General features: G+C 43.3%; 1 protein-coding gene across 5 annotated transcripts in view; it reads left to right on the top strand.

The window, feature by feature from the left end:
* htr4 (5-hydroxytryptamine receptor 4) overlaps nucleotides 1-25,710 on the top strand; it is a 198,618-nt gene that overhangs the window by 10,860 nt on the left and 162,048 nt on the right. The window contains exons 1-2 of one of the 5 annotated variants that reach the window (XM_068042952.1): nucleotides 8,489-8,777; nucleotides 8,953-9,145. The exons of the other annotated variants lie outside the window; for them this stretch is intronic. The gene's annotated coding sequence lies outside the window, so the exon portion shown is untranslated. Of the gene's footprint in view, nucleotides 1-8,488; nucleotides 8,778-8,952; nucleotides 9,146-25,710 lie in introns of those variants that run through there. 5 annotated transcript variants of the gene reach the window in all.

The following is a 25,710-nucleotide window of genomic DNA, read 5'->3' as shown; positions in this document are numbered from 1 at the left end:
CTTATGAAGAAAGGTTGAAAAGGCTAGTCTTGTATCCGCTGGAGTTTAGAAGAGTAAGAGGCGACTTGATTTGTCTTGACATGGTGGATGTGGAAAGGATGTTTCCTCTTGTGGGAGAATCTAGAATTAAGGGTCACTATTTAAAGATAAGGGATCGTCCATTTAAGAAGAGATGAGGAGACATTTTTTCTCTCAAGAGGGTCATGAGTCTTTGGAACTGTCTTCCTCAAAAGGCAGCGGAAGTAGAGTCTTTAAATATTATTAAAGCAGAGGTAGATAGATTTTTGATATGCAAGGTTGTGAAAGGTTATCGGCGGTAAGTGGGAATGTGGAGTCAAGGTTATAATCAGATCCGTCATGATCTTATTGAATGGCAAAGCAGGCTCAAGGGGCTGAGTGGCCTAGTCCTGCTCCTAATTCATATGTTCGTATCTTCCTGCCACCATGCCAATTTGCCAGCAGCGGTAAAGGAGGCAGATCGGCTGCCCACTAAGAGCTGAACTGAGCCACAAGTGGCCAATTCAGGATCACTTCCCACTTTCACTGGCATTTTGGCCACGTCAAGGGGGCCTGCCACCACGTGGGGGCACTGCCCAGTGAAACCTGGCAACCTCTCTGCTGGCTCTGGGGTGGAAGGAGTCCTCCATTTTGGCCACTCCATGGTCCCCTGGCGGCAATGGCCGTCACTGCAGCAATCGCGCTGGTTGTGCCTTACAATCCCACCTCAATCATCTGATCCCAGAACTGGCCTGCCTAGTCCCCATGTCCCCCAACCCCACTCACCCCTCTTCGAGGGTGTCTCAGCCATTGAGGCACCCTCTCCTTGCATCTGCAGTATGAGCAATGGCCACTGCTAGTGGTGGTTCTTCTGAGGCTGCTGAGCTTCCGACCCTCTGATTGGACTGGCAGTTCCTGGGGGTGGGCCACCATCCTTAATTGGGACGGCGGCCTGGTGGCTGCCACTTAATTAACCACCACTGGGAATAGGCCTCCCTGTGTCTCGTTGCTGGCCAAAATAGGGTCGCCTCCTGCTTTTGGTCCCACTGACAGGACTTCAGCCATCGTGGAAAAAGTCTGGCCTTGGTCTCATCCAAGGCCATCAGTTGGACATTTCTTCCAATCTCCAGAGCACTTCTGCTTTTTTTGCACCACTTCCACCTCATCTGGTGCTTCAGCAGCATTGGTAGAATTTCCCTGTTCTGCAATGGTGGACTCACTATTAGTAGTGATCTTGCTGGGAGACAACCCTACATACCAAATAACCCTTGACCTAGGGAAAAGGGAGATTATGTTGGGGGCATGTTGGTGGGATGTGTGAGGCGAGTTTTGTCCTGCTGTAACACCACCACTAGGAGGACAATTCAGGCCTGAGTTTGTGTTTTAGATCGCTGCTTAGTGACATTTCTTATTCTGCAATGAACACAAGTAAGACCTGAAGGGATCAAATGCTGCTACCACATAAATACGCCACATAAAGTAAAATCCTTCAAATTTCTTTGACAGATAGAATAGAGATCAGGGTGGGGAGAGAAGAGACCACTGGTGGACCGATAAGATTTGTATTCTTGCCCTTCATGCACGAAATAGGGTTAATGTTTGAATTGGCTAAGTGCCAACTTGGAAATTACATCCTCTGGCATATCTATAAATTCAGGAGCAGTTGTACTGGAAGAAAAAAGGTTATACTTTCCCAAAGTTCATTTTAGAAAATAAAAATAGACTTGCATTTCTGTAGCGCCTTTCATGGCCTCAGGGCATCCCAAGTCACTTTACAGCGAATCAATTCCTGTTGAGATATATTCACTATTGTAATGTAGGAAACATGGCAGCCAATTTGAGCTCAGCAAACTCCCACAAACAATAATGTGATAATGACCAAATAATCTGTTTTTGTGATGTTGATTGAGGGATAAATATTGGCCAGGATACTGGGAATAACTCCTTTGCTCTTCTTTGAAATACTGCAATAGGACCGTTTACATCCAGATGAGAGGGTGAACAGGGTCTTGGTTTAATGCCTCATCCGAATGTTCATGCAAGACAAGCGCCAAATAAAGATAGCCAACACTTCTTAAAGTTGGCCTGCACCTCTTAAAGGGGATGTATATTCTGGCTGCAGCAGATGTTGGAAGTGACTGAGAAAGACTTTCTGAGCAGGAAGAAACTGGAACAACGGAACACTAGGCCAGAGAGAGGATTCCTAGGTTCTCAGACGCAGCACTGGAAGCCTTAGTGCAGGAGGTGAAAAGGAAGAGACTTTCTGCAGGGGGCCAGGAGGGCCTCCAGACAGACACTGAAGACAGTGGGAGCAGACAGCCATGAAGTCAATGCTAGGAGTCTGGCCCTGAGGAGCTGGATACAGTGCTGGAAGAGGTTCAATGACTTCACACAAGTAGTAAAGGTCAGTCAATGCATCTTCAAATGCCATATTCTACCAACCACTTCAGCAACCTCACACACTGCTCAATGCACCACACTCCCATCACTCACCCATCAACAATTTCTATTAATCAGGACTTATGCTGAAAATTTGTATGCAGCACCTCGCCCTCACAGATTTACCACTGTTTCAAGCCTCACACCCACATCTCACAGCTTCCATTTGCTGCTAGCTATTCAGCTATGACAGCCACATCACCCAAGCACATTGTAACACATTCACTGACACTTTTCTCTCTCTCTTGTAGGACATGGTGGCACATAACATGAGGGAGCAGCTAAGAACTGGTGGGTGACTGTATTTCCATGCGCAATTGGAGGAGACAATGCTCGGCATTATTAGGCAGCCATACTGAAACAGTGGCAACAGGTGTCACTGAAGCCATCCAGGATGATTATCTGTTCCTTTTGCCCCTACTTAAATCCCGCTTTGTCTTCATCCCACAATCTGATATGATGTATAAGCTGCAGATGGTGTAACTATGCACCTCTTGGTCGTCACCCACCACCCACTTCCCTCAGCCCAACCCATCCCTTGTGCAATTATGCTTTCAGATACACAAGAACTGCTACATCATCAGCCAACGGTGACTGAGGATGAAGGCCCAGAGCAACAGCAGACCTCTGAGGAAGAAGCAATGACACTTGATCTGACACTTGCAGCCACCAGCTCAGATACTGGCACTGCGCATACCTTAGTACAGAGGCAGGATGTACACATGGTAAGTCACTGGGCATGAGTGTACTGCAGCCAGGCCAGGAGGAAAGGACAGCCCATGTATCAGCTCATCGGAGGCAGACAGGTTTTGCTGCAAAGGACTCAGATGTGGACTTAGACGGGTGGTATACAGGAAAAAGCTGATGCACATGGAACACCAAAATGCTTCGTGCATTGGCCAGCCTGTCAAAGAGCCTACTGTTATCGTCAAGGTGCATGGAGAAGTCCGGCTCCGAATTGGCACAGAACTTGGACCCCATCCTTTCCAGTGTGGAAGTAGTGGCCAACTTCATGAAAACACTTGTGGACCCTACCATCATGCAGTGTCTGATGGCCAATGTCTCATCTTCCATTGCAACACAAGAAAAAGCCACGCAACTTCTGAGTGCTGCAGTGACAGCTCAGACTGAGGTTGCAAGATCTCTGGCTTGTTGCAATGCAGACTCAGACTCCTGCCATCATGGATGCAGATACCAGTGCTCAAAAGAGGTTTGCAGGCACTCACAGCAGTCCAGTAATCTGTCATTTGTCCTCTAGCATATTACTAGGATTGCTGAGGTGCCACCCCAGGGGAGTGGCAGTGTCTACGAGGCACAAACCTGTTGTTCTCTCTCAGGATGACAGCATTCATGCCTCCACCACTGCCGCTCGCTAGTGCCTTTACTGTTGCCTGTCAGCCAGCCAGCACAAACTGCTGCCACCCATGCTGAGGTGCAGCAGTCTGAAGCCAGGCCTTCTCGGCAGAGCTGTTTGAGGTTATCCTGCAAGGCCACCTGAAATCTCCCCCACTGAAAGTCAGCAGGCCTCCACCAGCCATGCTGCAGCTACTTGGGAAACACTGTGTCGTGTAATATTCTGATGCTGGTAAGTCTTAAAATATCTGAGCGATGGACAGTTACAGGAACAGGAGTTTATTTACATACATCTGATATCTATGGCTTCCACTTTCACTCTACATGAGATTCTGTACAAGTTCTGTTACATCACTTCCTGTGATGACACTCAGGCTATTTACATATTCTTCCCAGTAACAACCCTATATTACATTATACTACATCTCCTCCCAAGTCTCTGACTTCTCAGAATGTTAACCGCTGTGGTGTTTTTGCAAGTCTGCCATAACATATTCTTTTCTCTTCAGAAGATTTCTGGGTCTTCGAGTCTTTTAGCTCTTCCTTCTCATTCTTTTGCACTTCAGTAGAACTATTTGATGACTCAAGTTCTTCACTCTAATTGTCCTCTGGGTTGATGGCTGATTGCAGCTCTGTGGGTTCATCATCTTCTTGAAATGATTGTTCCTCTTGTCTCTGCTGATTCTTTGGTATCTGAACTCTGACCTGTGGCTGCTTCACTTGGACCCACATTGAATAGCAATCAAAAACCATTAAGAATATCTTATTCCTCTGCTCGAAAGGATCCATACCTAGATATTCTCATGGTCTAGATGGAAAAGATGATGACATTAGTGGCTCCTTCATTTCATGATGATTTACAGCAAAAGTGATACACCACAATATCATCTCTTCAATCTCTTTCGATACCAGGCCACCATTCTGAATATCATGCCCTGGCTTTGCACTTTGTTATTCCTAATTGACATTGGCGTAATCTTTCCAAGATTTCTAATCTTGGTATCCTGGGGATAACTAATCTCTCGTCAAATATCAACAAATCATCGACAATACTCAAATAACCTCATTGCCCATAATATTGCCTTAACACTGGGTTGTGTGGCATGTATGCTGGCCATCCATGCTGTTATAACCAGGTGAGAAATGTGTCTCGGGTTCTTTTGCTGTCTTCACCTGGTCTTATTGTAACATGGTTTAAATACACTGTGTTTTGAGCTCCCCTTTTGTGAATCCTTGTTCACAATTTTCCAATTATAAGGCAAAGAAATGAGCACAAACAGGCTTTCTGTGGTTTAAAGAAGAAAGATGAAATTTTATTAAAACCTAAGATTTAAACTCTAACACGGTTCATGCCTACGGATATATGACGCGCCCATCCTAGCATGCACACGTGATAGAAACATGCAGATAGGGACGGAAAAGAGCAGAAGAAAAGATAAGTCGAACAGTTTGAGGCAATATCTTGTTACTATTTCTCGAGCTCACTGTAGTCTTTGATTGAAGATATGGTCTTGCATTTCGTTTGGAGCCCAGTAGTCTTCTTAAAACCTTGTTCATGTAGGAAACCTTTCTCTCTTTGCGTTTCACATGTTTTCACAGGATTCAGTTCCATGGGAAGAGATGAAGGCAGGCAGACAGGAGAGGAAATGTTCTCAGTCCATGAGCACACAGCGTTCTATTCAAATCCTTTGTTGGAAGTTCAAGTTCTCTGCAACAGCCAGTTAGTCATGTGACTAAAACTGGTCTGACCACTTCTGTGTATTGGGGAAGCAACTGCTGGGTCCCCATTGTTTCAACATTGTCTGGTACTATGCAAATGTCCTTCCAGTCAGGGCTTGCAATTTTAAGTTTTCGTTCATGTGGCGAAATAATATGTGCCTCAGTCTTGGCAGGTGGGAGAGGGTTTGCCTGACAATACAAGCAATATTCTGTAATTGCTGCACATACTTCATCTTTTTGAGCCTTCATGACTTTGCTCAATTTCTGATTTGTAGCAGGTAAATACTCTAGTTGTCACAGCAAACATTTCTACCTCCTCAAAAAATAGAATGTCACCTTCTTCAGGACCTGCTTATGTAATGCATAATAACACATCTGCTGTTATTTGGTGTTTCCCAAGAACATATTCAGTTTTAGCATTGAATCTCATTAATTTAATCTAACCTTTGTGCTCTTGGAGGTAACTTTGCTGTTCTTTTGTATTCAGCAGAGTAACTAGTGATTTGTGATCTGTTTCAATCTTAAATTGAAGACCTAGCACATAGTCAGAGAATGTCTCACATGTCCAAGTTGCTGCCAATGCTTCCTTCTCTATGACTGCATATGTTTGCTCTGTTTCTGTTAAAGAACGAGATGCAAAATATATAAGTCTGTGTCTCCCATCTCTCTGCACGTGAAATAAGACTGCTCCTAGCTTTGTTGCTGATGCATACGCTGCTGTAATGGTTGGTAACTCTGGGTCATAATGTGCTAGTGATTCTGAAGAAAGTAGTTTCTGCTTGATTTTTTCAAAAGATTCTTCTTGGACCTCGCGCCAACACCAGTCCTTGTTATTCTTTAATAAAAGTCGTAGGTGCTTCACTTATCATAGCTATATTCGGCAGAAACTTTCCCACCTGATTGACCATGCCCATAAACCTTTTGCAATTCTGTGATTTTTTAGGCTCAGGGAAGTCTTTTATGACTTTTGTCTTTTGAGGGTCTGTTCTATGACCTAGAAATCTGTTGCAAAAAGGCACACTTCTCATTCAACATTATACCTGCTTCCTGCAATCTCTGCAACACTGCTCACACTCTTGTATTGTGTTCCTGCTGACTTGCACCTTGGATCAACACATCATCAATATGGCAAATGATCCCATCTATTCTCTCCAGGATTCTGGACATCATTCTTTGGAAAATTTCCACTGCTGGTGTAATTACAAAAGGTAATCTGTTGAAACTGAATCTTCCAAATGGTGTTATAGAAGTCATAAATAGTTTAGATTATTCATCCAAAGGTATTTGCTAAAATCCACTGTTAGCATCTAATTTAGTGAAAAGTCTACTTTTTCCCAGCTTTGCCAGACTCTCATCCACTGATGCCATCAATACAACTGCCTTAAAATAAAAGCAAAATACTGCGGATGCTGGAAATCTGAAATAAAAACAAGAAATGCTAGAAATACTCAGCAGGTCTGACAGCATCTGTGGAGAGAGAAGCAGCGTTAACATTTCAGGTCAGTGACCCTTCTAGGTTTTTTCACTGGAACCATGCCTGTAGGTTTTGTAACAGGTGAAATGACTCCCTGTTTGATCATTAACTCAATTTTTTTCTTAACTTTCTCTAGGAGTGGGTGTGGAATTACTCCTGGTGTATATAAACACAATGGTTCTGCATACTTTCTTAATGTGATGTGATCGGCTGTTTTTAGTTTTCCCAATCCTTTGAATAATTTAGGGAATTCAGCCCCTAAAATTCATTGGCTGTTCCTCTATACCTTTAATCTCTTCAACTCTGCATATTAACTGTAAATCTGTGCAAGCTTTTCTGCTTAATAGCGAGCAATTTTGATTCTTGATAATATATAATATCTCAGGAATTTCTTTTCCCTGGTAACTCAGAATCGTTTTCAACTCTCCTCTTACCTTCAGCTCGATATCTCCAGGTTCATACAATTTTTTACTTGCAGGTTTGATACTGACTCTCTTCAGCCATGGTTCCGTGTCTACCAGTTGCTGTTGCTGTTGCTCCAGTGTCCACTTTGAATCTTGTCTTGTTGCCTCCGACAAGAATCTCTGCCGTCCAGGAATCTTCGCTTGCGCCATGGATTTCTCCTAGAAACAGTAATTCAACATGTTGTACATCCTGTACTTTGTTAACTTTTTTTATTTTCTTTGTGTTTGCTTTTTTATATTTTGCAGCCCTGGTTTCTTGCTGCGACATACCAATTGGAGTGTCTCTTCTTTTTACATATGAAATACTGTGCTTCTCTGGCTGGGCAAGTTTTCCCACTCGTGCCTCACTCGGCCACACCTACTGCAGTGAGATGATGCTGCCTGTAGATGCTCTTTCTGCCTTTCTTGTCTTTGACTGCCATTTTTCGCCTTCGCTTTCTTTAAATATTCAATGGAATCTGCTACTTTAGAGATCAGACTCTCCCTGTCCACTTGAGCCACAGCTTAGTTATATTTTCTAACCTCTGCTTGCCTGCTTAACTGAATTGCCTTGGTTAGTGTAAGATCATCTCTCAACTGCAGACGATTCGAGAGAGCGTCGTCTGCCACTACAACCACAATCTTATCTCTAATGAACACTTCTCGCAAACTGCAGTATTCACAATCTTCAGCAAGCTTGTATAAGTCATTGATAAAAGAATCAATACTTTCTCCTCTCTGCTGAGACTGTTTATTGAATTTGGCGCGCTTGATGATCATGTTTTCCCTGCACTAAAGTAAGACTCCAGAACCTTAATAACCTTCTTGTATGTAACGTTTTCTTCGTCAGTGTCCTGTGTTATGACGATGTCGTCCACACACTCTCCCATGGCATATAATAACATACTTACCTGCTGCTTATCTGGCCTCTAAACGAGATCACATGCAGTCTGTTACCGAGTAAATCTTCGGACCCATTTTGGCCATGCCTCTACTTGGTTCTGTCCAGCTACTTTCTAGAAGTTCTCCAGTAAGGGTAGTGATTTTTCCATATCTTCTTCAGTTAACTGCTGCCACCATATAATATTCTGGTGCTAGTAATCTTATAACAGAATATCTAAGAGATTTGTTACAGGAACAGGAGTCTGTTTACATGCATCTGACATCTATGGTTTTCAGTTTCACTCCACAGGAGGTTCTGTACAAGTTCTGTTACATCACTTCCTGTGATGACATCACAGATTATTTACATATTCTGCCCAGTAACAACCCTATATTACATTATGCTACAGGTAGCAGCACTAGGCTAGGCAAAAGCACACCGAAGACAGGGAGCAAGGGAAAACCCAAAGGTGAATATTTGTGTACTGTGTTTGGATTGGAAATGTTGTTGGATAAAGCTGATATGGAATAGTTGTTTTGTGGTGTCTTTTATTTCAGGATTTTTCTAAGAGATGTGATGGTCTGTTACAAAGAGATAAAAAGGTGGGGAAATGTATAGCAACAGTAATCTTGGGATTTTTTCAGGGGAACTGGAGCCCAATGAGATGCTCATGGACAGCCCGTCTAGAACAATGATGTGCTAGATGCCTCCTCCCTTCCTCCTCCCTCTTCTTCCTCCTCCTCCTCCTATGGTGGTTGGGAAATCCTCGGTGGCAAGGGTGTGCCCTCAAGATGGCTAAGATGCAGCAGTCCATCGTGGACCATGAAACACACTCTGGTGAGTACTGAACAGTTCTCCCCAAGCTGTCTGGTCAGCGGAACTGCTGTTTCAGGATGCTATGGGTCTGTTCTACGGCGTTCATACTTGCAGCATGGCTGCCATTACAGAAGCACAATCCATGTGTGGTCAGGGAGCAGAGGGGAAGCATCAGCCATGTGTACGGTGTGTACAGCCCTCGATGCTGAGCAGTCACCCTCAGTTTCGACCTATTGGCTCGAAGATGGCGGGAACATCTGACTGGCACAGGATAAAAACATCAAGACTACAGCCAGGACAGTGGGAATTCGCCAACATAATAGTCTGGCTGTGGTTTCACACCAACTGCAAAGTGGAACCCTTTGCACTTGTGGAACATCTCCCCATTGAGATGTGGCTCCCTCAGAACCATGTGCCTACCGGGAAGTCTACTACCCTGGCAAAGGCACATGCCCACTTCTCCTGCTTCTGTCTGCTTATAACCAAGACAATGAGATCCCTTTCTTGTATACAGGGCCCCGGTGACATCCTGGATGCAGTGATGCCCTGTGAACTGGGATATATTGGCTATGCTCTTGGCTTCAGCCTGGAAGGATCTTCTGGTGTAGAAATTGAGGATCACAGTGACCATAATAGCCACTGGCAGCACCTTCTTCACTCTGATCTGTGACTGCAGGTCTGGTCTGAGCAGGTGGCACAGTTCTTTGACTATCTCCCTGGTGAAGTGTAAGATCCTCCCACCATAGTATACTGAGTGGCTAGAACCTGTGTAAAACCCCTCGGGCTGTATGCACCAAAATATGATTTTGCTTTGTAATGCAAATGTACATTGCATGTAAAATGGAATGGAACTGTTGTGAGGCAACTCACGTTCTGTATTGAAGAGAACTGTTTCCTTTTGCACTTTCTGGAATGTCTACTTGGAACTGTTTTGTAATGTATTTTTTTACAAATTTTTATGAATAAAGTATGTTTTTGGAAAAAAAGATTTCCCTGGTGAATCATAGCCACTGCAGATCCTGTTCCTAGCTGAGATGGAGGTACGAGAAATGCTCTCTGAAGACCCTAACTGGGGAAATTCTCCTACTAACAGCCTGCCTCCTCCTCCCTCTGCAAACTACTTCTGTTTGCTGCCTCTGCTCCATCTCCCTGTGATGCTGCAGCCCAAATGAAACTACATCTGTAGACTCCGTGACTTGGAGCAGGTGGTGAGCTCAGAGGTCTTTCAAATACATACTACTCCTTCTAAAAGTCTAGCAACACTCCCTTCAGACTGAAACAACTTCTGTGAACTCCTCCAACAACACAATACTTCCACTAACTCTGCAACAGCAAAAAGAAAGTCATAAGCACTTCATCTGAAAGTTGCCTTTAAATAACGCTGGTGGTGGGGTGTTCCTCATGCATGCTCCGCCCTGCTTGTTTAAGAGAAGGTGTTAACAGGACTGGCAAAGTTGAAAATGGCAGATTGTGCATCAAATCAGCTGACTGACTGACATCAAGATCTATATGCTTCTTTATGCTATGACTCTGTATGGTTCCTTCACATGCATGGGACACCCGCGTTATTGTCCTTCAAAACATAGGGAACGCAGCACAGGCCACACAGGAAGTTATCAGGTGTGAACCCCTTTCCCCGCTGCCATTCTTGTTGTCTTCTGTAGCACTGAAACTAGAGGTGCAATGGAGCTGAATTTTGTAGCCTGAATTTTTTTGCCTCTACTTCTCTATCTGGGAGACCACACAGATAGTTGTCACTTTTTTATGTCAAGACGTGCTTCCTGGCATCATTCCTGAATTTGTCTTTTACCAGTTCATACCCATAAATAAGTTTTGGGGCCTTTAATGGGCAATCTCCAGCAACCTCTTTAATGCTTCGACGTTGCAAACTCTGGTCTAAACAAATTTAAGATTTTGGGGCTGAAATGGGTGCAGGAGCCTTCTTTCAATTTTGTAATTAGGCTTTAGCTCATTTGAGGGGGCTACCTAATAATAGGCCCTGTCCAATTTAGAGGTGGCCTGCATGCCCATGTAGATCATGCTAATGCTTTGCTGATTTAGTTATTGTTGTGTGTTACAGACAGGTGGTAAGGAGTGTGAGTGGTTCCTACTGTTCACCTCCCAACGGACCGTAATTGTGTTTTGTTTAAAGTGAGTCAGCCACTGAGTGTTTTACTTGCCAAATAAACAGACAATGGCAGGTTTTCTTGTAGGTTTAAAACAGAAGATTAACTAGTCATTGAATAATATTCATTCCCTGAAGACTCACAATACTACCCATGCACACATTCACTCTCACATGCACTCTCAAGAGAAGATAGAAAGGAAAGGATAAGAGTTCAAGGTGTGGGAGGTGTTCATGGTTTACCATAAACTTGTTGAATCTTCTAAGTAGGACAGTCTCTTTTATAGGTGCAGGCCTGAGTGTTTGCAGTCTTGAACTTGTTTGAGGCATTGTAGATTTCTGGTGGTTAAGATTTTAAACTGGAGGTGGCGGTCACTTTCAGTTCTCTGCTGCACCAAATTGAAGTGTAGCATTAGCAGGAGGGCTTCTTCTTGTTTAGGCTGGATCTTTTCACGGCCCCTGGTTGTACTGCCTTCTGTGAGGTTGCTGTAATCTCTCTCTCTCTCTCTAGAACATTTCCTTTTAAAGGTCAAAATCCATCAAAGTAGAGTTTCTGTTAGTTGACATATGGCTTTCTTCCCTGTTGTAACCACACAATGGACCAGGATATGGAATCCATGGCTATCTATTAATGTTTGGATGAGTATCATTCTGTTAAGATGTGGCTACTTCACACCTTCTTTGTCTCAGAAGAAAGCCATTCAATTCAGGAATGTCTCTTGATGTTTTCAGGATGGGTGTAGTGAACACCTCTTAGTCTGGAATGTATCCTTTTGCCCTTTGAGATAGTGAAGCAGTGTTAGAATACAGTTGACAGGCCATGTGACTTTTGGCAGCACTCTTGCAGTATATTGTCTATTTTTTTTAAAGGAAAAGTCAATTTCCAAGATTCGACATTGAATAAAGTTCATACCTTAAAAGTAGGAATATATGTCTTTATTGGACATGACATGTGCCTGACATAACATCTGTAAACAGGCGCAACAACATTGATTTTAAGTCCCATTGATGAGCTGCAAAAATGGAATCTTTTCCTTTCCAAAATTCTTTTAACTTCTGAATAGATCTTTCAGCAGAAAAAAAGGATAAGACTAGCTTGGACAACATTATTGCTCACAGTTGAATGTGGTTACTCGGGTTTAGGATAAAGAAGTGCTTTTAGGCATTTGGGTTTTTATATACTTGATATTATGTCAGAATTTTGTATTCTTGAAAAATGAGGCACCAAGCATTATATTGGCTTAGAGCAACATTTTAGTGTATTATATAGAGCTGAACAACTTGCACTCAACTTAATGTGCAAAGTCAACAGGGAACAGGAATATCAGACCCACCTCTTGGTCCTGAAAAAATAGCCCCTTCTCAAAACAACTTCCCCCCCCCCTTTCTAATTCTTCTTTCTCAATTAAATTATTAAAACACAATTTAAAAGTTGTCCCACCCCAAAAGCTTATGGAAGAGTTGCTTTTCCATTTTGTCCTCACTGGCACCTTGACTGGTAATGATAGTTGCAGAAGAGAGTGGCTCTTTGTAAAAAAAAAAGAAGCAAGTTAATGTACTCATGAGAAAAGACAGTAAGTTCTCTACACTTTGTGTACTAAAATTAAGTACAATAAGCAATGTTGAAACCAGTAGTTAGTTATGTGCCAAAAAGCAGCCCAGCATATTAATTTTTAGAATTATTGCTTTCTTATTTTTAAGTGCTTCCTGTGCGATTGCCAGGAGGATTATTTGGAAATGGAAGCTACCCAATATTGTCAAGGCTTTTTGTTTTCTTTGATACATTTGGAATTTGGAACAGATTTTTATGATGAGCATTATTCTAGCTTTAACTCAAGACAGAAAGAGGAAACAAAATCGTAACTTTGGCAAAGGAATCCATGAAGAAATCAGCATTCCGTTTTATAGGGTTTCCTTGTGGGAACAACCAGAAAATTATGAAAATCATTCCTTCTATGTTTGAAACGATGCCACTTCATTCGGAGCACTTTACGACCACTTTCTTAGTCCAGTAATTATTTTAGCAGCTGGAATAATAGTTTTTTTCTTCAACTTAAAGACTGCATTACAAGTTACAAGTAGGTAAAAATGAAGAGATTAGAGTAAATGTGGTTCAAATTCCAAATGTATCAAAGAAAACAAAAAAACCTTGACAATATTGGGTAGCTTCCATTTCCAGATAATTCTCCTGGCAGAGACAGGAGAAATTATAATGGGGCACAAGGAAATGGCAAATATGTTAAACAGATATTTTGGGCTGAATTTTCAAGCCCGCTGAGGGTGAGAATGGCGGCGGATGGGGCCCAAAAATACTGGTGCCGTCTGGCATGCCAGTTTTGTGATGCCATTCCCATTGCCAGCCATGTTCACCAGGGCAGGGAGAGGGTGGGGTCGTAATCCCACCTGATTCTCTATTAAGGCCAATTTAGGTACTTGGAGAGCTCATTAAGACCTCATCATGGGTTTCACGGGGGTGCACGGGCAAACACGCTGTCTGGGGAAGACCAGATGAAAGGAGATGGGAACAGAGTGGAAACCCAATAATGGCTGCCCCAGTGAATTAATCTGGAGCCATAAATGTTTCAATGGTGCAGAGAAGGATCCGTCCATGGGGAAATAGGTGCCCTTGGTGCTGTGCAGGTTGCAGGGAGAGTGGGCAGTAAGTGCTTTGCATTGCAGGGGGGGTCCTCATCCTCTAGGCATCATGGGAGCAAAAGAGCAGGGGGCTAGGCTTCCAAGGACAATTGGGCAACAAACTGAGCAAAAGGAAGGCAGCAGCTGGCAATGGGGGCACAAGTTTCAGATTTTGGGCCCGGTGGCAATGAGGAGCAACACCCTCCGCAGGAAGGGTGGAGCCCCGGGCATCAGGATGGTAGAGGAGAGGGACGAGGTGCAGGAAGGATGTGGAGACTATACTCTCCACATAGGATTTACTGCCGAAGTAGGAGCTACCTGGAGATGGCCGAAACCCACTGCCACAGGAGACTGTGACTGTCCAGGCAGATGGTCACATATACACTTGTCACTGAAGACCTCACACTCTGCAGCACTGGACACCATGCCCTGCCAGTAGCTGTCAAAGTCACTCTGGCCTTGAACTTCTTCACCTCTGGTTCCTTCCAAGGATCAGCTGTGGACCTTGATGGCACCTCGCAAACAGTTGCACACCACTGCATCTTGCAGGTTACTGACACCCTATATGCCAGAGTTGAATAATACATTCATCTCATGACAGATATGACCGCGCAAAGACAGAGGGAATTGGGATCACTAGATTCTCCTAGGAGCAGGGCATCATCGATTGCACCCATGTGGCCATCAAGGCACCTAATAACTGGCCAGTCAGATTCATGAATGGGAATGACCCACTCCCTCAATATCCAACTGGTCTGTGACCACAACAAGAGCTTCCTCTACTTGTGTGCTCACTTTCCTGGCAGCTGCCATGACTCCTTCATCCCCTGCTAGTCCAGGCTGACTCAGATCTTCACTCCGACCCTGAGGTGCATGGATGGATCCTAGTGGACAAGAAATATCCCTTGGAGATATGGCTATTGATCCCTCTACTTGAGCCCTAGACAGAAGCACAGAGGTGATATCACCAATACCACCTGCTCATTAGGATAACCATTGAGCAGGCCATCAGTCTGCTCAAAATGTGATTCCAGTGCCTAGACCGGTCGGGTGGCACCCTCTAATACAGTTAATCCTGCAAGTGGTCATTGCGGTGGTCTGCTACATCCCCAGTAACATGGCCTTCCAGAAAAGTGTGGACTTTGAGGATGGTGAGACCCTGTAACAAGATAGCTCATCGGAGGAAGAGGAGGAGCAGGAAGTGAGGTTGGAGGAGGAAGTGGAGGCAGAAGGGGAGGATGCAGAACACCGAAGTGCCCTGACTGCACAAGGAGGTGGTTGATCATGATGCGGGGCGTGATGGTCTCATCAGAATGTAATGAATGTCAGGGATCATTTGATTCAGGAACGCTTCAACCAAGTCTCTCTGGCTCAGGATGAAGGGCTAAGGATGCAAGTCATTCTGAAGTACCCGTGCTATCACATCCATTGAGCACCAAGGCTGGAACATCTAAACTCTTACCACCAATGAAGGATGCACATGTGCCCAGAGCCTTTTCCCTCTCCTACCACTTTTTTGTCATGTTGCCAATAAAAGGAGTCTTAGACGTGTGCTTTCAAGTGTGATTATTTATAAAATGATAAGGGAAATAGTGCACAGAGACAGCAAGAAGACAACCCAGTGACCACTCAGTGCTCCTTGGCGGAGGTGGAGACAGCCTGCTCGCTGGTCTCTGCCTGCGGCTGAGGTGCATGTGACAGTTGTCCTCATCATGGAAGTGCCAATTGGACATCTCCGAAGGCTGCTGCAACTGCATCATTGCAGCGGCAGCCTCCGTCACTTGGCCTTGCCTCACTGAGACTCCCAAAATCAGAGGAGCCAAGGAGGCCAAGGATGATGAAGGCGCACTGTGAGGGGTGGCACCCTCATCACACTGACATCCTTAGCATTTGGCAGGCACACCAGTTAGCTGGAGGGGTCACAGCTGGCGTGCAACTGGCATCCACTTCAGACATCTCTGAGCCAACAGCGCCACTGACTGCTCCAGGCTACACACTGTTGCATGCATCCTGTGGATGCCAGTGTACCTCTCCTGCATCTGCTCAGAGTGATGCCGCATGTGGCTCTTTATGAGGTTGGTCACTCTCTCAATGGAGGAGCTCATGCACTCATAGCCCTAAGCCATGGTGGCACACATGAACTGGATGGACTCCTCCATCCTCTGCCCGTGATCTCGCACTGCTTCAGGGAACTCTGACATGTGGGAGCACATCTCCTGCTGCTTTTCCAGGTAGAACCTTCTTTCTTTTGACTCCTGAGTCCCTGCATCTGTGCCCAGCTGAGTAGTGCTGCATCTGTCCTCCATCCTCTAAGGGGAACTGCCCAATGCTGCCTCTGCCTCTGGCATCTCCTCCTGCACATTTGTGCCATGCTGTTCAGTCACTGCCAACCTATCTAAATGTGCGTCAGGACTCACTGAAGTGAGAGTGTCTGCGCTTGTCAGGTGCGACAGTGCTTCCTCCGTTTCGTGAGATTTCTCTGGGCGGCGGAGGGAGAGGATGTCCTCAGGTAGACGTCTGCACCTATGGAAGACACAAGAGGAGATCATGGGAACCAGCTTAGGAGAGCAAAAGCAGCTGCAGTTCTTAAGGAACCCAATGCAACTCAGTGCTCAGCATGCTACCGGATGTACACTGCAACCCCACCTCCCCCACCCGCGAAAGAGTGCTTCGCCCTCTGTAATCACCACCTGCTCCATGAGTTCCCATTTCACCAGGCCCAACTTCCTCCTCATCTGGAATCCCAGCTATCTCCATTGCTCTTTCCACCACTGGCATTATTCTTTGGTAATATGGAAACCCACTGCCTGTCAGTGCCCTTTCCTGGGCAATACATACCCATTGATCCTGCAAGGATAAAAGAGAGTGAGATAAGACACTGCTGTCCTCTATGGCCAATGGCATCAGCCCCTATCCATTAGTAGCTGCATGAATCAATGCTGGCAGGTTCTCAGCAGCGCTATGGCTCTGAGCCATTCTGAGGGGTCAGTAAGTGCCCTGGGCACATACCCCTCCCATGTTCAGGAACAGCATACAACCTGAGGCTCCACAGGTGGTCTGTCTGCTGGAGAGTGCAAAACCAGATGCCTGTCCTGAGAGTTGGGGGTTGTACTCACCTTGCCAGAGCATGTGAGGTCATTGAACCTTTTACGGCACTGACACCACATTCTTGTAATTACGCTTCTGCTGCTGATAGTGACAGCTATCCAAACACAGGCCTGTTTAGTTTGAGTAGGTGACCTCTTCCAGTCACCCACTGGGACAATGACCTCCCTCCTCTCTCTCAGGGCCTCCAGGGTAACCTCCGGTTAAGATTTTAAGAACATAGAAATAGAAGCAGGAGTAGGCCATTCGGCCCCTCGAGCCATTTAATAAGATCATGGCTGATCTGATTGTGGCCTTACCTCCACTTTCCTGCCTGCCACCCTTAACCCTTGACTCCTTTGGAGATAAAAATCTGTCTAACTCAGCCTTGAATATATTCAATGATCCAGCCTCCACTGCTCTCTAGGGAAGAGAATTCCACAGACGAATGACCCTGTGAGGGAAGAAATTCTTCCTCATCTCTGTCTTAAGAGGGAGACTCCTTATTTTGAAACTCTGCCCCCTAGTTCTAGATTCCACCGAAAGGGGAAACGTCCTCTCAGCAACTAACATGCCAAACCCCCTCAGAAGCTTATGTGTTTCAATAAGATCACCTCTCATTCTTCTAAACTCCAATGAGTATAGGTTCAACCCGCTCAAGCTTTCCTCATAAGACAACCATTTCATCCCAGGAATCAGCCGTGTGAACGTTCTCTGAACTGCTTCCAATACAAGTATATTACTCCTTAAATAAGGAGACCAAATCTGTACGCAGTACTCTCTAGGCGTTGTCTCACCAATACCCTGCAAAGTTGTAGCCCAAGATTTCTCTACTTTTATACTCCATTCCCCTTGAAATAAAAGCCAACATTCCATTTGCCTTCCTAATTACCTGCTGTACCTGCATGCTTACTTTTTGTGATTCTTGTACAACGACACCCAGGTCCCGAGAACGGCGACAAACTTATAAAATTCAGTCCTTCGTCTCAGTTTAAGGTATCAGTGATTTAAAAGTGAGATGAGGAGAAATTTCTTCACACAGAGGGTTGTGAATCTTTGGCATTCACTAGCCCAGAGAGATGTGGATGCTCAGTCATTGAGTATATTCAAGGCTATGATTAATAATTTTTTGCGTACTAAGAGCATTAAGGGATCGGGCAGCAAAGTAGAGTTGATGTACAAGTTCAGCCATGATCTAATTGAATGGAGGAGCAGGCTCAAGGGGCTGTATAACCTATTCCGACTCCTATTTCTTATGTTTTTAAGAGAGAATAGGGAAATCAGAAGAACCTATTTATACAACAGTGTCTCTGTATCAGAAAAGGTTGGAAAACTAGAGATAATAGGCAAAATACTAGTATTTCACAAAATAATGTTAAGAAAACAAAGTTAACTTTAAAATTTTCCAAACAGTGTAATTAGTTTCTGAAATATCATTCTCAGTATTTGAAGATAAGATCCTGTGTGACAAAAGCCAAGGGGCCAATCGTCAAATCTGAGGCTGGACGGTACAAGCAGTTTTTTTGGCTCTGCTGCCTAACATATCCAGGTCCAAAGGTGTCCTCAATTAGCATCCACAGCTATGGGCTGCCAGCTGGGGTCACTGACTATTGATCAGGATTGGATGTTTTATTTCCCCTTCTCTGTCCTGGAGATTCTGGGTCCAATTATAGTAGCCTTACTGACACCCTGGTAAAGATCAGCTCATTCAGTACCACTGGGACTTTTTTTGTTTGGCACACCAGTTGGTGTTATTTACCCACTGAATCACTGGGAGCATATCCGGCCCTATTTAGAGAATACCTTGTTCTATTTTAGCTATATCATGTAGGCAGGAGAAATTCTTCAACAGACTGATAGATGAAAACCTGCAAATATATTGACATAATGCAAAAGTAGAGAAAATATTCACATTTTAACAAAGTGGGATTAACAACAAATCAGACAATATTGATAAAGTATTGACTTATGCAAGTGGGGGATAAATCATAGCTTGAAATGTTGAATTTTACTAAACGTTAATATTTATATTGCCGTCCAGATATGTCACATCAGTTGCTAGAATGGTGACTAATCTCCTCACTGTTCTTCAAGCGCAGTACATTGAAAGTCAGTCATAATTACAGCCACATTAAGGAAGCTACACTTCTTCCTCAAATGCAATGGAAAAATGAAAGGAAACATTCATACAAACAGGGGCTGTATAAAAGCTTTACTTTTCCACTTGCATTGAAATGTTACTTTTTTATTATGGTAGTTAAAAATTACTGTGAAGTTAGTGTTCTATTTCTGTACCAAATGTATCCATAATATAAAATAGCTGGGTAAAGAAAAACTAATTAGAAGCAGCCATAACAGTTTTCAGAAAAGATGATTGTGCTTGACAAACGTTTTTTAAGGAAATGACAGGCATGATGAATGGAGGAAATGTAGGGGATGTGGTGTATTTGGATTTAAAGAACATTTTCAATAAGGTATAACACAGAAGATTATTAGAGAAGGTTAAAGGGTATAGATTTGGGAGAAGGGTAGAAAGGGTAACAGGGAGTAAGTATGCAGGGGAGTTTATTACTATGAATGGAAGTAGGTTAACAGTGAGCCCCAGTTGCTGTTTTGGCACCACAGTCTTCATAGTGTACATTGATAATTTGGATATTGAGCTAGAAGAAGTGGTGTCTAAATTTGCTGACAAAATATGAAGTATAATAAATAGTTCAAGGACCAAAGACAGCTTAAGGGGATATTGATAAGTTGGTGGAATTTTGATTAAAAAGTGCAAGTAATAATTTTACTGTGAATGGGAAATATGAAGGGATTTGAGGTTCAGATTTCTTATAAGCTGCACCTAATGTAGATAAGGCCATTAAAAAAAACTAATGGAATATTGGATTAATGGCAAGAAGTATAGAATGTAAAAGTTAAGGAGGTACAAATTCATCTTGGATAGTGGTGCTAATCGGGTGTTATTGGATTGGCTACCCATTATACACTGTGCCTGATATTCAGTTCCATGGCAGTCAATGGAATTCAATTTCAAAAGCTGTGTACAGTGGGTGACCAATACAATAACGTCCATTTTGCGCCTCCACTCGAGATGAATTTCAACTGCAAGCTGTAATGGTAAATCAACATAAAACCTTAGTAAAAATAGCTGTTCTACTGTGTGCAGTTTTGGGCTTCATACTATAGGAAGAATGTTGAGGCAATGGAGAACTGTAGCTCAGATTCACTAGGATGTTACCTTGTATGAAGAAATTGAAATATGCAAAAAATATAGAAAATTGGGGCTGTTTTTATTACAATAGAGGAGATCTGATAGAGGTATTCCAAATTATGAAGGGATGCAACAGGGTAAATAGAAACAGAGGGGCCTAAATTCAATAGTGGCCGATAATGAAAAAGTTGGCACCTTAAACTTGTGTGCCAGAATGAAAGCCTGAAGAACCATCCTAATTCAATACTCAGGCCTCATTAGAATCAATAAGGAGAGCTGTGGGCATCATAGTGCAACTCAATGGTCTGGTTTGTTCGATTTTCAGCTGAATTAACTCAGAGCCAGCTTGACGGTAAGCCCAGAGAAGAAGGGGGAAGCAAATTGAAGGGAAGGGGCAAACGCAGGCAGTAGTGGCCTGCTGTATTACTATGGAACCTGGAGGAGCATTCCTGCTCTTTTTGGTTTCACATTAAGGTAAGTTTAAAAAAAAAATAACTGCCTGTTTCTTCGGAGATCCCTAGCTATTGCTTTAAGAACCATTGGTTAGGTCTCTGTGGAGCTTGAAAAACTGTGCAGTGCGACTCTGACTAGTTTAAACAAATTTAGCAAATGGGTCATGAAATGGGTGCAGGACCCTCATTTAAATATAATTTCTGGCAGACGTCAAGACAACACTAACAGCAGCCCAAAATTGCACAGCTCTTTACTGACGGGCTTTGCTGCCATGCTAGCTCCATTATAATGAGGCCTGATCTCCAATATCTGGGGAATATTAGGCCTCTTCCTTCAGAAGCAAGGAATTTACCTGTGCCAGCGCATTCCCAGAAATGGTGTGCCTGAATTTCTGGACCCCAAATTTATGAGAAAGACTTACAACTCTCTTTTACAAGACTCTTACTAATGGAGGACAATCAATTCTTTCATATTTTACTATCCAGTTTGACACACTGAAAGCTTCTACAGCTCAAACCAATATTCTAAATCACCCAGAATTTATCTACAATAGATTGCTATCGTCCACAGTAAAATTGTACATATTATAAAAATGTGTTGGATGAATTGACTTGTACTTTAATTCCTCAGTTTGACATCATCTGAACTCTCATTATGGTACAGCACCCTCTATCTCTCAATTCTACCTTAAATTCTCATGTAAACTGATTCAGTTAAAGGGAAGCTTTTTAAAAAAATGTTATTCATTCATGGCATGTGGGCGTCGCTGGCTCGGCCAGCATTTATTGCCCATCCCTAATTGCCCTTGAGAAGGTGGTGGTGAGCTGCCTTCTTGAACCACTGCAGTCCATGTGGGGTAGGGATACCCACAGTGCCATTGGGAAGGGAGTTCATTCTTTATTAACTTCATAGCGGTTAGATACAACTGAGTAGTTTGCTAGGCCATTTAAGAGTCAACGACATTGCTGTGTGTCCAGAATCACATGTAGGCCAGACCAGGTAAGGACAGCAGATTTCCTTCCCTAAAGGACATTAGTGAACCAGATGGGTTTTTACAACAATCGACAATGGTTTCATGGTCACCATTAGACTAGGTTTTAATTCCAGATTTATTAACTGATTTCAAATTCCACCTTCTGCTGTGGTGGGATTCGAACTCATGTCCCCAGAGCAATACCCTGGGTCTCTGGGTTACTTGTTCAGTGACAATACCACTCAGCCACCGCCTTCCCTATTTTTGGCTCAGTCTGATTGCATTTCTGGTCTCTGCAGAGAAGTATTTACTGAAGTCACTCTCCAATTGAGTTTCTTAGCCTTCAAGATAAAGGCTAAATATCTCCAATTTTAGCCTCACTCCTCACCATTGCACATTTGCCACTAATAATGATTCATTGTTTGGTTAAAATTCTGTCTGAATAACGAGCTCCTTCAATAACTAAATATTTGGGAGGCTTGACCTTAACCTTGACATTAACCTTCCAAATAGTAGGCATTATGCTCCAACCTAGTAAAAGTTCTGTTGAACTTAAATGAATACTACCTGGTAGTTCTTACTACTGAAGGCTGGAAGGTTGATGAGTACCTGATAAGACTCACTGGTTCCTTCCAGCTGTTTATAGGTTTCTTTCTCCAATACTGCAAATTTGTACCTTACACATAGTTTGTCGATAGAATTGCTAAACACAGGTAAGGATTATATTGCACAAAATCATAAACATAAAACACAAAGAAGTTTATAATTTCATTACACATAGAATATCCTAAATCTTCCTCCAGTATAACTAGCATTAGCTATATCATAAAAATGTAACAAATAATCAAACTATAGATTTTAGTCTTCAATTTGCACCTTATTAAGTTAAGAAATTAAGTGCAACGACATGTTCAATTGTTGCATCTGCTCATTAGTTCAGAGAATAGTCTTTCACTAATAGTTACTTAATGACTTTTAGTAATAAATAAAACCAAAAACATTCACAATATTTTTCATGGTCCATCATGTTTATGAGACCAGTCGGAAAAATGCTGCATATTTCAAGCTGTTGCTAATAGAGGCAATTGGTACAATGTGGGTTAGAGCAATTAGAGCTTTACGACTTAACAAGAAAAGGACAGCTATATCTTGTACCAGTAAGGTTAATGGATGGCATAAATATTGCAAATTTCTAGGTAGCATCATGCTTGTTACTTATGCCATGTATATATATATATTATATATATATTTATACTTAATGATGATCATAAAAAACTTAATACTTTAGAAAGCCTAGAGGAGTACAGAAAGTGCAGGGGTGAAGTAAAAAGGAAAATTAGAAAAGCCAAGAGAGGACATGAAAAAATACTGGCAGATAAAATCAAGGAAACCCAAAGATGTTTTATCAGTACGTTAAGAGCAAGAGGAGAACTAAGGAAAGGGTAGGGCCTATCAGAGATGTACAAGGGAACTTACACGTGGATGCAGATAATGTAGGCAGGGTTCTTAATGAGTTTTTTGCCTCTGTCTTCACAAAGGAGAGGAATGATGCAGACATTGTAATAAAAGAGGAGGAATGTGAAATATTGGATACGATTAGCACAATGAGAGAGGAAGTACTAGAGGGTCTGACATCCTTGAAAGTGGATAAATCACCAGGGCCGGATGGATTGCATCCCAGGTTGCTAAAGAAAGCCTGGGAGGAAAAAGCAGATGTGCTGAGGATCATCTTCAAATCCTCACTGGATACGGACAAGGTGCCAGAGGATTGAAGGTCTGCGAACGTTATACCATTGTTTAAAAAGAGTGCAAGGGATAGGCCAAATAATTATAGGCCAGTCAGTCTGACCTCAATGGTGGGTAACTTATTAGAATCAATTCCGAGGGACAGGATAACCTGCCACTTAGAAAGGCACGACTGATCAGGGATAGTCAGCATGGATTTGTTAAGGGAATGTCATGTCTTACTAACGTAATTGAATTCTTTGAGGAGGTAAGAAGGAGGATTGATGAGGGGGATGCAGTGGATGTGGTCTACATTGATTTTAGTAAGGCATTTGACAAGGTCCCACATGGCAGACTGGTCAGTAAAATGAAAGCCCATGGGTTACAGGGGAATGTGGCAGGTTGGATCCAAAATTGGCTCAGTGACAGGAAACAAAGGGTAGTATTTGACGGATATTTTTGTGATTGGAAAGCTGTTTCCAACGGCATTCCACAGGGCTAAGTGTTGGGTCCCTTGTTGTTTGTGGTATATATTAATGATTTGGACTTAAATGTCGGAGGCATGATTGGGAGGCTGATGACACAAAAATTGGTCATGTAGTTGACAGTGGAGAGGATGGCTGTAGACTCCAGAAAGATATCAATGGTTTGGTTGAGTGGGTAGAAAAGTGGCAAATGGAATTCAATCTGGAGAAGTGTGAGGTATTGCACTTGGGGAGGGCAAATAAAGCACGGGAATACACAATAAACGGAAGGATATTGAGAGGGGTAGATGAAGTGAGAGACCTTGGAGTGCATGTTCACAAGTCCCTAAAAGTGGCTGGACAGGTAGATAAAGTGGTGAAGAAGGCATATGGAATGCTTTCCTTTATTGGCCGAGGTATAGAATACAAAAGCAGGGATATAATGCTGGAACTGTATAAAACGCTGGTTAGGGCACAGTTGGAGTATTGTGTACAGTTCTGGTCACCACATTACAGAAAGGACATAATTGCTCTGGAGAGAGTGCAGAGGAGATTTACAAGAATGTTGCCAGGGCTTGAAAGTTGCATCTATGAGGAAAGATTGGATAGGTTGGGGTTGTTTTCCTTAGAACAGAGGAGGCTGAGGGGTGACTTGATTGAGGTGTACAAAATTATGAGGGGCCTAGATAGAGTAGACAGGAAGGACCTGTTTCCCCTGGCAGAGAGGTCAATTACCAAGGGGCACAGATTTAAGGTGATTGGTGGAAGGCTTAGAGGGGACATAAGGAAAACCTTTTTCACCCAGAGGGTGTTGGGTGTCTGGAATTCACTGCCAGGAATGGTGGTGAAGGCAGAAACCCACAATTCTTTCAAAATGTACCTGGACATGCACCTGAAGTGCTGTAACCTGCAAGGCTATGGCCCAGGTGTGGGAAAGTGGAATTAGATTGGACGGCTAGTTTTTTCGGCTGGCACGGACACGACGGGCTGAATGGCCTCCATCTGTGTTGTAATTTTTCTATGGTTCTATGGTTCTATATGTAATTTTAAGGAAATAAGAGAAAGATAAAATGATTTAGTGGAATAATTCCTGTCACCTAAACTCCTAGAACTATACCATGTTATGTCATGAGCTAAATACTGCAGATGCTCGAAATCTAAATAAAAACAGAAAATGCTGGAAATACTCAGCAGGTCAGGTAGCATCTGTGGAGACAGAAGCAGGGTTAATATTTCAGTCGATTACTTTTCATCAGAACTGAACAGAACCTTTGACCTGAATTTTACAAGTGCGTCGCAGTTCGTGGCGGTGCACTCTAATGGCAGCGTGCGTCCCATGCAGATGCGCCGTCCCTGAACCCCTGTGATATTACGCCTGGGGCCGCATTTAAATAGAGGGGGTAGCTGCCGTGTCCCCGGCAACGGCGTCTGGTGCCACCTCGCAGGCGCCAACACTGACGCCATTTTTAAACGCTTTTAACCCCAACAATTAATTTTAATTTTTAAGGGAAATCATCAGTCATTTTTATTAAATATAAAATTAATTGATGGAGGCCTTTCCCCAAACCCCCAATGGTCATTTCATTGCCCGAAATGACCAAATATTGATTTTCCAAATACCCGAACTTACCCCCCCCCAAACCTTCAATCTTTTGCTCTTCAAACCCTTCCCACCATCCCCACATCCAATCAAAATTGTTTTTCCCACTCCTCCACCCCTCCAGCCCTGACAATTTTTCTCCTCGCCCCTCCCCACCAGGTTCTCACCTCAGAACTCCGTGCAGAGTTCCGAAGGCACGCTAAGGCCGAAGAGAGGCCAAATGTTTGAAGGTTGGGGGGAGGGGAAGTTCGGGAAGGAAATAAAGTATTTTTTGACAATACGTGCCACTTAAATGACCATGGGGGGGTGGGGGT

The sequence above is a fragment of the Heterodontus francisci genome, chromosome 12 (genome assembly GCF_036365525.1).
Source record: "Heterodontus francisci isolate sHetFra1 chromosome 12, sHetFra1.hap1, whole genome shotgun sequence".
NCBI classification, from domain to species: Eukaryota; Metazoa; Chordata; class Chondrichthyes; order Heterodontiformes; family Heterodontidae; genus Heterodontus; species Heterodontus francisci.
Note: the sequence above shows the minus strand (reverse complement) of the source record. Positions and strands in the feature narration are given on the sequence as shown.